Source organism: Helianthus annuus, chromosome 14 (assembly GCF_002127325.2).
Source record: "Helianthus annuus cultivar XRQ/B chromosome 14, HanXRQr2.0-SUNRISE, whole genome shotgun sequence".
In the NCBI taxonomy this organism is placed as follows: domain Eukaryota; kingdom Viridiplantae; phylum Streptophyta; class Magnoliopsida; order Asterales; family Asteraceae; genus Helianthus; species Helianthus annuus.
Window position 1 is genome coordinate 167787877 of NC_035446.2, and position 12775 is coordinate 167800651.

Here is a 12775-nt window from a genome sequence, read left to right on the forward strand (position 1 = left end):
TCGGAAATTTACATAATTTTTTTTTCTCGGGGGTGCGCCCGCCCACCTTGGCATGGTGGTGGGTCCGCCCCTGCTAAAACCGATAGAACGGTAGCTGTAGGGAAAATTTGCAACTTGATCAAAAAGAAAATAAACTACAGGATTGTAGCAAGAACACAGCAACACAAAACACAACTAGGGGTGTTTAAAAAACTCGCGGCTCGCAGCTCGCTCGAAGAAAGCTGGGCTCGAAATTGGCTCGGTTGTTAACGAGCCAGCTCGACTCGAAATTGGCTCGGTTTTAAACGAGCTGAGCTCGAGTTTGGTCTGGCTTGGCTCGTGAGCTCGCTCGATAAGTTTACATCCTTCATTTTTTGTCCCACGTCGCTTAGAAAACAAAAGCTAAGGGATTATTTCCCTATAAAAGAAAGTAAAGACAATGTACAAAATGAATTAACTATTTATACTTGCATATTTAGCCATATAGTTAAATTAAAAGACAATTATGGCCTTTAGTCTATGAAGAAATACATTTTAAGGGCTTTTTAAGTATTAAATTTTGCGGTTTTTTGTTAGTTCGAGCTAGCTCGAGTTAGGTCTAGCTCGGCTCGTTTACAACCCTACACAACATCTATCAAAGAAAAATAAAATAAATTATAGATCTGCTTGATATCGCTTGCGAATGGTGAAACTTCGACTACACCCTCAGTGATTCTCGCAAAGTGTTTTTTATGTTTAAAGAATAAATTGTCATTTTAGTCCCTGAGTTTTGTCAAAATTTGCCATTTTAGTCTAAATAGTTTTTTCTTGCCTCTGGGTCCCTGACTTTTCCCTTTTGTTGCCATTTTGATCACATACACTAACTCCATCCAAAAACTCCATCTTTAACCAGTGGTATTTTGGGGATTTTCATTTTAAATGTTTTCAATTGCCATTTTGATCCAATTCTAAAAAATGATAAAAATTCTAAAAAATCATAAAAATTCTAAAAAATTCTAAAAAATCCAAAAAATCCGTTTCGGCGCGAACCGTTTCGACGCGAACCGTTTCGACGCGAACCGTTTCGACGCGAACCGTTTCGACCCGTACCGTTTCGACCCGAACCTTTCGAGCTGAACCGTTTCGACGCGAACCGTTTCGACCCGTACCGTTTCGACGCGAACCGTTTCGAGCCGAACCGTTTCGAGCCGAACCGTTTCTAGCCGAACTGTTTCGAGCTGAACCGTTTCGAGCTGAACCGTTTCGACGCGAACCGTTTCGAGCTGAACCGTTTCGAGCTGAACCGTTTCGACCCGAACCGTTTCGAGCTGAACCGTTTCGAGCTGAGCCGTTTCGACGCGAACCGTTTCGACCCGTACCGTTTCGACCTGAAACATTTTGAGCTGGGCCGTTTCGACGCGACCCGTTTCGACCCGTACCGTTTCGAGCTGAACCGTTTCGACGCGAACCGTTTCGAGCTGAACCGTTTCGAACTGAACCGTTTCGACCCGAACCGTTTCGACCCGTACCGTTTCGACCCGTACCGTTTCGAGGCACGGTTCGCGTCGAAACGATTCAGCTCGAAACGGTTCGGGTCGAAACGGTACGGGTCGAAACGGTTCGTGTCGAAACGGTTCAGCTCGAAACGGTTCGGTTCGAAACGGTTCGCGTCGAAACGGTTCGGCTCGAAACGGTTCGCGTCGAAACGGTTCGGCTCGAAACGGTTCGCGTCGAAACGGTTCTGCTCGAAACGGTACGGGTCGAAACGGTTCGCGTCGAAACGGTTCAGCTCGAAACGGTTCTGGTCGAAACGGTACGGGTCGAAACGGTACTGGTCGAAACGGTGAAACGGTTCAGCTCGAAACGGTTCAGGTTCGAAACGGTTCGCGCCGAAACAGAGTTTTTGGATTTTTTAGAATTTTTTAGATTTTTTCAGGAATTTTTTTGATTTTTTGGAATTGGATCAAAATGGCAATTGAAAACATTTAAAATGAAAATCCCCAAAATACCCCTGGTTAAAGATGGAGTTTTTGGATGGAGTTAGTGTATGTGATCAAAATGGCAACAAAAGGGAAAAGTCAGGGACCCAGAGGCAAAAAAAAAACTATTTGGACTAAAATGGCAAATTTGGACAAAACTAAGGGACTAAAATGGCAATTTACTCGTGTTTAAAACATTTAATGCATAAGATCTTAACATTTCATATGCATAAAATCTTAATTTTTCTTTTCATTTCCTACGAACTCGGGAATATGATAGTTAATTAAATATTTTCTTTTCAATCCCCTTCTTTTCTCTCCTCAATTCATTATCTCTTCTTTTCTTTCGTTTTTTTAGACTCGGGAACACAACGTTAGTTCTATAAGAGAAGGGGCGGATCTTAGTGCAGCCGTGGCAGGGCCACGGCCCTGGCAAGTTTTTCGGCCGTAGTGCTAATTTTACGCATTTCGATCGAAATTTTGTATATATACTATGTTCGGCCCTGGCAAGTTTTTCGGCCGTAGTGCTAATTTTAGTGTCCGTATCTTTCGGCCCTGGCAGGTTCAACGGGCAAGATACGCCACTGTATAAGAGCGCCTTGAGCCTTTCAAAACAAAGGATGGAAATGGATTGGAGTTTGGACAATTCATCTGACCAGAAAATGGTTACGGGTGGTCGTGAGGACCCCTATTACGGCCCAAACTCAAGATAGCCAGGCCCAATCTCAAGATAACCAAACCGGTTTATCTGATTTTGTGCTTGGTTTGCATCATGAATTAACACCATATGAGACCGATTTGTACATCATATTTTCGTTTACTTTGTATATCACAAACATTATCTTTTAGCATCTTAAAATAACATGAAATGGTAAAACGCGTAATAATTGTGTTTATGATTTGCGAAGTGAGATTACTCTCCTAAAATCACCTCTCTAATTATATTCTTGGGCCAAAAACGGTTGATTTGGCTGGAAGTGATACTAGATAATAGAATTGTTGGGTTTGGGTTACTCATTTTCTTAATGGGTTCATTTGAGCAATCCTATGTCGTAGACGTATCATCCATCTTATTGAGGTCTTTACGATGGTATCATTTACGTAAGGAGAGATCATTATCATAAATGTCTATCTCATAAACGCAAAATATAATGCAACAACACGAGTTACCCGATTGACATGATAAACATTTTCTGAGCAAATGCTGTTATAAATTCCTCTCCACATAAGTGTCGAATACCAACGGGTTTGTAGCCAACCAATGTCAAGGTGCGTGATTAGGTGTTTCTCCTCAAGTGGTTGAGGGTTTTAGTCCCATATTGGAATAGATTTAAGAGCAGAGTTATTGAACGTGTGATTAAGCCGTTCGAAAAAAAAGTATTGAATTTACATATTTACTATGCTACTCTCTTTCTATCTTCTTGACTTGAATTACCAACTCCCTTGATCTATTTCAATAGATAATTTATTCCCAAAATAAGTGTTATGGCTACATTCCGTTTATTGTAAGCATATCCCAAGCCAAAACCTACTAACATACAAGGTTAAAATGTTACTAGCAAAAAAATAGTATGTCATCTGTATACCTTATCATAAAACTATTATGCTCCCACTAACCTTGATGTAAACACAGGACTTACTTTCGCTTTTGATAAAAAGCAAACTGTTTTGATTCTCTCATCAATAGAATATATTAAGATATAAGGCGTCTTGTCAATATAGGGCTAACTTACTATGGATTGACCACACGACCTTTCGCCAAAGAGCGTGGGGCTCCGTTTTAAACCTTCACCACCACTTTGCTTACATGGCACGGTTGGCGTCTTTTAACGAACCTGCTCCAATACCTCCATATTCCACCGGCCTTAGGATATTATGTCACGCCACCCAATTCATGTGTTCCTTCTCCTCACTTCCACCCCAAAAGAAAACCCGTCTCAGCTCTTCCAAAGATTTTAGCACCTGAGCCGGAGCGCGATATGTAAAAAATAAATATGTGGGAAGGGCATTCAAAATCGATTTATCTTTTTAATTTATTTTTGTCTTAAAATTATCAAATGGGAGGATCGTGGTTTAATCACTACCATCAATCAAGGAGGGGGGGTGTACTATTTAATTAATGGTCCTATGTGGAAATAATGTTCCAGTCCATGACCCCACAACCACTCTGTTCCCGAGACTCATTTAACATAGGGAGGGGAGGGAAAAGAAATGAAAATATGAAAAAGTATGTTCCCGAGTTTCATTTAACAGCGGGAGGGGAGGGAAAAGGGAAGAAAATATGACCATATATTCCTATTTTTGAGGTCTTTACGATGGTATCATTTACGTAAGGAGAGATCATTATCATAAATGTCTATCTCGTAAACGCAAAATATAATGCAACAACACGAGTTACCCGATTGACATGATATGAACATTTTCTGAGCAAATGCTGTTATAAATTCCTCTCCACATAAGTGTCGAATACCAACGGGTTTGTAGCCAACCAATGTCAAGGTGCGTGATTAGGTGTTTCTGCTCAAATGGTTGAGGGTTTTAGTCCCTTATTGGAATAGATTTAGGAGCAGAGTTATTGAACGTGTGAGTAAGCCGTTCAGAAAAAAAAAGTATTGAATTTACATATTTACTATGCTACTCTCTTTCTATCTTCTTGACTTGAATTACCAAGTCCCTTGATCTATTTCAATAGATAATTTATTCCCAAAATAAGTGTTATGGCTACATTCCGTTTATTGTAAGCATATCCCAAGCCAAAACCTACTAACATACAAGGTTAAAATGTTACTAGCAAAAAAATAGTATGTCATCTGTATACCTTATCATAAAACTATTATGCTCCCACTAACCTTGATGTAAACACAGGACTTACTTTCGCTTTTGATAAAAAGCAAACTGTTTTGATTCTCTCATCAATAGAATATATTAAGATATAAGGCGTCTTGTCAATATAGGGCTAACTTACTATGGATTGACCACACGACCTTTCGCCAAAGAGCGTGGGGCTCCGTTTTAAACCTTCACCACCACTTTGCTTACATGGCACGGTTGGCGTCTTTTAACGAACCTGCTCCAATACCTCCATATTCCACCGGCCTTAGGATATTATGTCACGCCACCCAATTCATGTGTTCCTTCTCCTCACTTCCACCCCAAAAGAAAACCCGTCTCAGCTCTTCCAAAGATTTTAGCACCTGAGCCGGAGCGCGATATGTAAAAAATAAATATGTGGGAAGGGCATTCAAAATCGATTTATCTTTTTAATTTATTTTTGTCTTAAAATTATCAAATGGGAGGATCGTGGTTTAATCACTACCATCAATCAAGGAGGGGGGGTGTACTATTTAATTAATGGTCCTATGTGGAAATAATGTTCCAGTCCATGACCCCACAACCACTCTGTTCCCGAGACTCATTTAACATAGGGAGGGGAGGGAAAAGAAATGAAAATATGAAAAAGTATGTTCCCGAGTTTCATTTAACAGCGGGAGGGGAGGGAAAAGGGAAGAAAATATGACCATATATTCCTATTTTTGAGGTCTTTACGATGGTATCATTTACGTAAGGAGAGATCATTATCATAAATGTCTATCTCGTAAACGCAAAATATAATGCAACAACACGAGTTACCCGATTGACATGATATGAACATTTTCTGAGCAAATGCTGTTATAAATTCCTCTCCACATAAGTGTCGAATACCAACGGGTTTGTAGCCAACCAATGTCAAGGTGCGTGATTAGGTGTTTCTGCTCAAATGGTTGAGGGTTTTAGTCCCTTATTGGAATAGATTTAGGAGCAGAGTTATTGAACGTGTGAGTAAGCCGTTCAGAAAAAAAAAGTATTGAATTTACATATTTACTATGCTACTCTCTTTCTATCTTCTTGACTTGAATTACCAAGTCCCTTGATCTATTTCAATAGATAATTTATTCCCAAAATAAGTGTTATGGCTACATTCCGTTTATTGTAAGCATATCCCAAGCCAAAACCTACTAACATACAAGGTTAAAATGTTACTAGCAAAAAAATAGTATGTCATCTGTATACCTTATCATAAAACTATTATGCTCCCACTAACCTTGATGTAAACACAGGACTTACTTTCGCTTTTGATAAAAAGCAAACTGTTTTGATTCTCTCATCAATAGAATATATTAAGATATAAGGCGTCTTGTCAATATAGGGCTAACTTACTATGGATTGACCACACGACCTTTCGCCAAAGAGCGTGGGGCTCCGTTTTAAACCTTCACCACCACTTTGCTTACATGGCACGGTTGGCGTCTTTTAACGAACCTGCTCCAATACCTCCATATTCCACCGGCCTTAGGATATTATGTCACGCCACCCAATTCATGTGTTCCTTCTCCTCACTTCCACCCCAAAAGAAAACCCGTCTCAGCTCTTCCAAAGATTTTAGCACCTGAGCCGGAGCGCGATATATAGAAAAGAAATATGTGGGAAGGACATTCAAAATCGATTTATCTTTTTAATTTAATTTTGTCTTATAATTATCAAATGGGAGGGTCGTGGTAATCGTGGTTTAATCTATGGGAACCACCATCAATCAAGGAGGGGGGTGGTGTACCATTTAATCGTGGTTTCAATCCATGACCTCCACATCCCATAGTCATATTAAGAGGGTGTTTGGGATTACGCTTTGAAGTGATTATTTGATTATTGCGTTTGTACCTATATGCTTTTTCAAAACACAGTTTTGAAAACGCATAATCTATTTTGAAAACGCAACACCAAACACCCCCTAAGTAAGTACCATATATAATGAATGTTTAGAAAGACGGTTATAAGATTTTTGAGTTAACTGCCATTTTCGTTCCTGTGGTTTGGGGTAAATGTCACTTCAGTCAAAAAAAGAAAAAAATTGCGCAAGTTCCGTCCTCGACATTTTTGAAACATGCCATTTTAGTTCAAAAAGATAACACGCTGTTAAAAATGTTGAGAACGGAACTCACACAATTAATTTTTTTTGGATTGAAGTGACATTTTCTATCAAAGCACATGGACGGAAATGACAGTTAACTCAAAATTTTTAATAATAGTAATAGTAATATAACAGTATGAATTATTTCATTATTCATTATTTCCGGGTCTTTTCGTTGCATTCACTTACAACAAGAAAGAAAAACCTGTCTTTGGTGCGGCACCTGCATTATTGGTATTATATAATATAATAATACCCACCGATATGATATTCAAAATGAATGTGCCACATGTATATTTCAGAGAGAACGTTTTCTAGCATTGCAATTGATGTTTAATCAAATGGAAACTCAACTATCTCAATGGGGAATGGATTCATGGAACAAACTATTTGAGTCTTTGTACATAGTATCAGATATCTAGATGCCTTAGGAACCCATTTATAGTGTGACACCAAAAGTGATGAATACTTTGAACCCGGCTAGTCAGTTACATGCCACAAAACGATTTAAGTATGTAAATTTATTAATGATGTGATGTATGTTGATATGATTATCATGTATCCTTTAAATATTATATTATTTACAAAAGATGATCACACGAGAAATTCATTCTAAAGTTTTACTTTCAACTTTTCAAAAATTACATCTATAATCTTTGATGTTTGCTGACCAACCTAATGTGTTACCTCAAGTGAAAAATAGGACTATAGGTGAAATTTTTGAAAATTTGATATACAAACCTTATGATCTTTACCACACAGACCATCAAGATTAATTCTATAATTTTGAAGATTCATCTATTTGCACTTGAACGTTTATCTACACTTATTTAACTTATATTCGTAATATTTTCCTATTTTACATTTTTCCTCTTACAATTTGTTGATCGTAATATTTTTAAACTAATTTACTTTGTTACTCCTAAGCTGGAACTACCAGAGGAACTAAGTGAGATAATCCTACTTTTCAAGTGTCACATGTGAGGAAATGTTTGGTCGATGAATCGACACATGTACCTCTCATGGACATAGAGGTAGAAGAAAAACTCAACTCCGTTAAGAAGCAGATAGCGATTATCGATCGGACGGAGATGTAATTGCGCAATGAGGTAATTCGCAAAGTTAAAGTTCAGTGGCAACACAGGAAAGGTTCAGAGTCTACATGGGAATTTGAGGAAGAGATGAAAAAATTGTACCCATTTTTGTTTACAATATAACAGATTTCGAGGACGAAACCTATTGTAAGGGGATATACTTGTAACACCCCAAAATATAATTTTATTGGAGGTTTAATTAATAAAATTAAGTTAACTAATGAAATAGGTTTTAATGTTAATGGACCTAAGCCCAATGGTGATTAAGTTAGGAAAAACCCATGATTAGTGGGGTATATAAGGGTTTATAAAACTAAAATCACCCCTTTTCCATATCCTTGTTCTTCTTTAGAGAGGGAGACTAGGGTTGTGTTTGGTATGCAAGAATGAGAGGTGGAATGGAATGAGTGATTACGAGGGAATGAAGAAAAGAGTGTTTGGTTGGTCAATAGAATGGAATCACTCATTCCAAAACGCATTCCATTCCCTCAAAATCATTCCTTCAACCCACCATGTTTTTTTTCCATTCCATCCCTTCTTGCACCTATTCATCAACAACACCACAACCCACGACCTTCGCCACAACCCACCACCACCACCAACACCCACCACCGACGCCATCGCCGCCACCCGCCACCACCTCACCCCGACAGCCACCGCCGCCGCCGCCACCCACTCGCTCCGTTGTCACCCACAGCTGCGACCAACCGCCAACGCCACTCGCCGTCGCCGTCCACCACCATCGTCAACGCCACCACCAACTGCCACCTTTGCTTCCACCCACCACCAACGGCCACTTTGTCGCCAACACCACTCATCGTCACCGCCGCACCGCCACTCGCTGCCGCCACCGCCACCCGTCGCCGCCGCCGACACCCACCACCGCCACCTATAACCACCCACAATCACTACCACCGACCACCACCACTCACCGCTAATTTTATTACTCCGTTTTTCTTGCCTACCGAACAATACACAATAATAATTCATTTCATTCACAACCAAACAAGACATGGAATGGTAATGATCCATTGCATTCCCTCATCCATTCCATTACCTCGTCCATTCCATTCCTTCGCCCATTCCATTACCCTATACCAAACAGACCCTGGGGTTTTAGATAGAAAAAATTGAATATGGGAGATTCAAGCCAAGAAATCAAGGATTTGAAGCTTGGATATAGAAAGCAGTTGACTGAGGAAAATCCGAACAACATTTTGGTTGAAATCCAGGTAAGAATCGAGCTCCAAATCTCTATTTTTGATGAAAAATAGGTTTTTGAGTAAAACTAGGGTTTTCAACCCAAAGGTCAAATTTTTAGGTGTTTATGTGAATAAAACCCATAGATCTTTCTTAATGGAAGTTAGGTAAACGATTTAGATGTAAAACGTTATGATTTTGGGTTTAAAACAGGCTGAACTGGGTGAATCTTCAAGTGGCAATACTTTTGGCGACGTTTGGGGTAAGTTCGGGAATACAACACCAATCCCAATTTTTACCAATGATCGATGACACTTGACACTTAAGAGAGTTCGTCATGAATGCCGGCGACAATCACGACGACAGTAGTGAAAAGCCTTAACGCATGTTAGGAAACATTGCTAGCGACACTGGTCTTGGTGACCTTGTCACCGGCGACACTTCTGGTGATAGTCACTAGTGACACTATCCCAATGACACTGTTAGCAACTGCTGAGAAAGTGATGAGTTTTCACGTGTTAACTATGATACAGGTCGTGTGACATTCATTCTAGCCTAGACGATTTGGCAAGAAGCAGTTAACATCAAACATGTTTCCACTGTGTTCTAAGACAATGAATTTGATTAATCAGGACTTAAGAGCGTAAAGACTTAAATGTTCCATTGCGTATAAATGAAATGTTAAAGTAAATCCAACAAATGAAACCTCTTGGTTTTGAGGCATTTCAAAAAATCATACAATTCATCCATCAGGGAAATAATAATATCTTAGGATTGATCAATGCGTCTCGGAATGTGTAACATGTACGCCTTTGTGCAAAACATGCGAGATGTCGTGCTCTTGTCTCAGGTTATGTGTTGTAGTATAACTAAACCAATGCCATATCACTGCCACATCATTGCCATATATGGATCTAAGCAATAATTAAATACCCAATAACTAAGGTGTAGTGGAATAACTAAAACTTAAGTTAAAGAAAAAGTTTAAAAAATCTTTGATTGGTTGAAGAGGTTATGTGCCCCACAACCATATCTTTAACCCCCGATACTTGGGGTGACGGGAGCTTCGTTGGCGCCCTTCAATGGTTAGACGGCGTTGGCGCCAACTCACAACCCACAACCTCACCATCATGGATGTTGTCACCTCATATTGATGTCACAGTGATGTTTATGCGATCACCCCCACAAGTGGATGCATGCGGGATTTTAGAGTACAAAAGTAATAATACAAGATATTTAATATCATAGACGACATACATGTACAATAAAAAAATAACAAAGCGACTTGTTACTTTGCATTTATCAATTGCATGTCAAAACGCATATAAAAGACACAAGTTCGTTTTTTATGCTATGTATCCAGACCTCGTTTTGTAACATTGAACTCACGTTAGACATATTAAACTCATGTTATGTTTACTTGTAACATTAAACTAACGTTAGACATATTAAACTCATGTTATGTTACTAAAAGATAAACACTAGACATAATTTGGCTTCGAAAAGTAGTGCAACCCAATCATTTAAATAAATAAAAAATGTTTTCTGGCAAACATCTCACATCTTCAAACCCTTATCACAAAATAGTGTATATACTACACTCAGGGGGTGTTTGGCCTAGTTTTATTTTTTGGCTTATCCAGTAGTTTATAACTTATTTTCTATCATTTGATAAACTTTTTTTAAGTGTTTGAATTAGCTTATAGCTTATTTTATATCATTTGCCCTTACACAAAGAAGCTTCTTCAAATAAGCTAAAAAACCATCTTCAAATAAGCTTCTTCAAATTAGCTTATATAAGCTAATAAGCATAAGCTTAAAAAGCTAAACCAAATACCAAGTTAAGCTTATTTTATAAAAAAAAGCTAAAAAAGCTATAAGTGTTGTTAAATAAGCTAGGCCAAACACCCCCTTATACGTCACTCGTTTTCGCTTTTTCATGACTGCTATTAATCTGATAGGATAATATATTTTATGTGGATTACCTTTTATATAGAGTAAACTATCAAAATGGTCCCTGAACTTTGGTCACTTTTGCCACTTTAATACAAAACTCAAATCTTTTGAATCTGGGTCCATGTGGTTTCAGTTTTGTTGCCATTTTCATCCAAAATCAAAATCTGATCAGATTTTTCGGTTAACATCCAGTTTTTTTTTTTGTCTTTTTCCTCCATTTTAATAAAGGGCAAAATGGTCTTTTAACGTTTTATTAAAACAAACTAAAAAAATCTGACCATTTTGCCATTTATTAAAAGGGAGGAAAAATATAAAAAAATTGAATGTTAATTGAAAAAACATGACCAGATTTTGCTTTTGAATGAAAATGACAACAAAATTGAAACCACAGGGACCTAGATTCAAAAGATTTTAGTTTTGAATTAAAGTGACAAAAATTACCAAACATCAGAGACCATTTTGACAGTTTACTTATTTATATATTTGTGATTTGGTATGCTACAAAAGTGACCAAGACACCAAATTATCCTATTGTTGACGAACTCCATTGGTTCGTGAATGAATCTGTCCATCTACACTGTTTTTCTAGCTGTAAACATTTTTTTCATGCTATTAACTTCTTTTAGAAAAACGATTTAAAAAATGACTAACTTTCATTTTGAACGGCTAAAATTATCACACGTGTTTCTTTATAGGATTTAAACACGCAACCACTTGATTAGAAAACACAAAACTTTTATCACCAGACTATCCTGGACTAGCTAAAACACATAACATTTGCAGTATCCAACCCTTTGTTGCGTAAGTTCTCTCTAGTGGGAAGACGTGTAAGATTAAATACAATTATTTATATTTATTTAATCTAGTAGCCATTATAATCATTTGTATTATACAGATCAAAATATAATTATACCTATAATATATTAGTTGGTAATTGTTGATGGACCGATTTACCCTTATTAACTAATTAGGTTTTCTCTTAGGTATATTTAAGGTTATAACTAGAGAGGGTTTAGACACTCATAACATTAACATCAATATTGACCTCCTCCTCTCTCTCTCTCTCTCTCTCTCTCCATTCACGAGTTCTTCACCCTAAAGAGCTCGGTACTACCATCAAGAACATACACTCTAAAAGGGAACTAGATCACGCTGACTAGTATATCAAACTCCATGGCTGTATCTGTATTTGGACTATCTGCTGTAACAGATATCATTTACATGTTTTTCGTTACACATAAATAGAACTGATCAACAAGACGATTAAGTAATAATCTCCAAAGCATAATATTCCTTTCGTAACATGAAATGAATTCGAAAGCACACACCGATCACTTTGAATTCAGTTGCCAAATATCGGGGTCCCATGATGGGTATTGAGGTTTTAACTTGAACAATGAAAAACAAATTTGTGAGGTATTGGATGTTACATGTTAACATAATACATTGAAACAACTTTCTACAATGTAAGTTTAAATAGGAATAACAGATGTACATGATTAGTGCTATAGTAATTAGTACCAGAAGTGAAATTATAAAATGGATGGACACTTAAATATGCTAATGAAATAAATTGATTTTTTATATGTACGGTTGTTACGGATGAAATATATTTACTTAAAACATTGAATTATCCCCTTTGT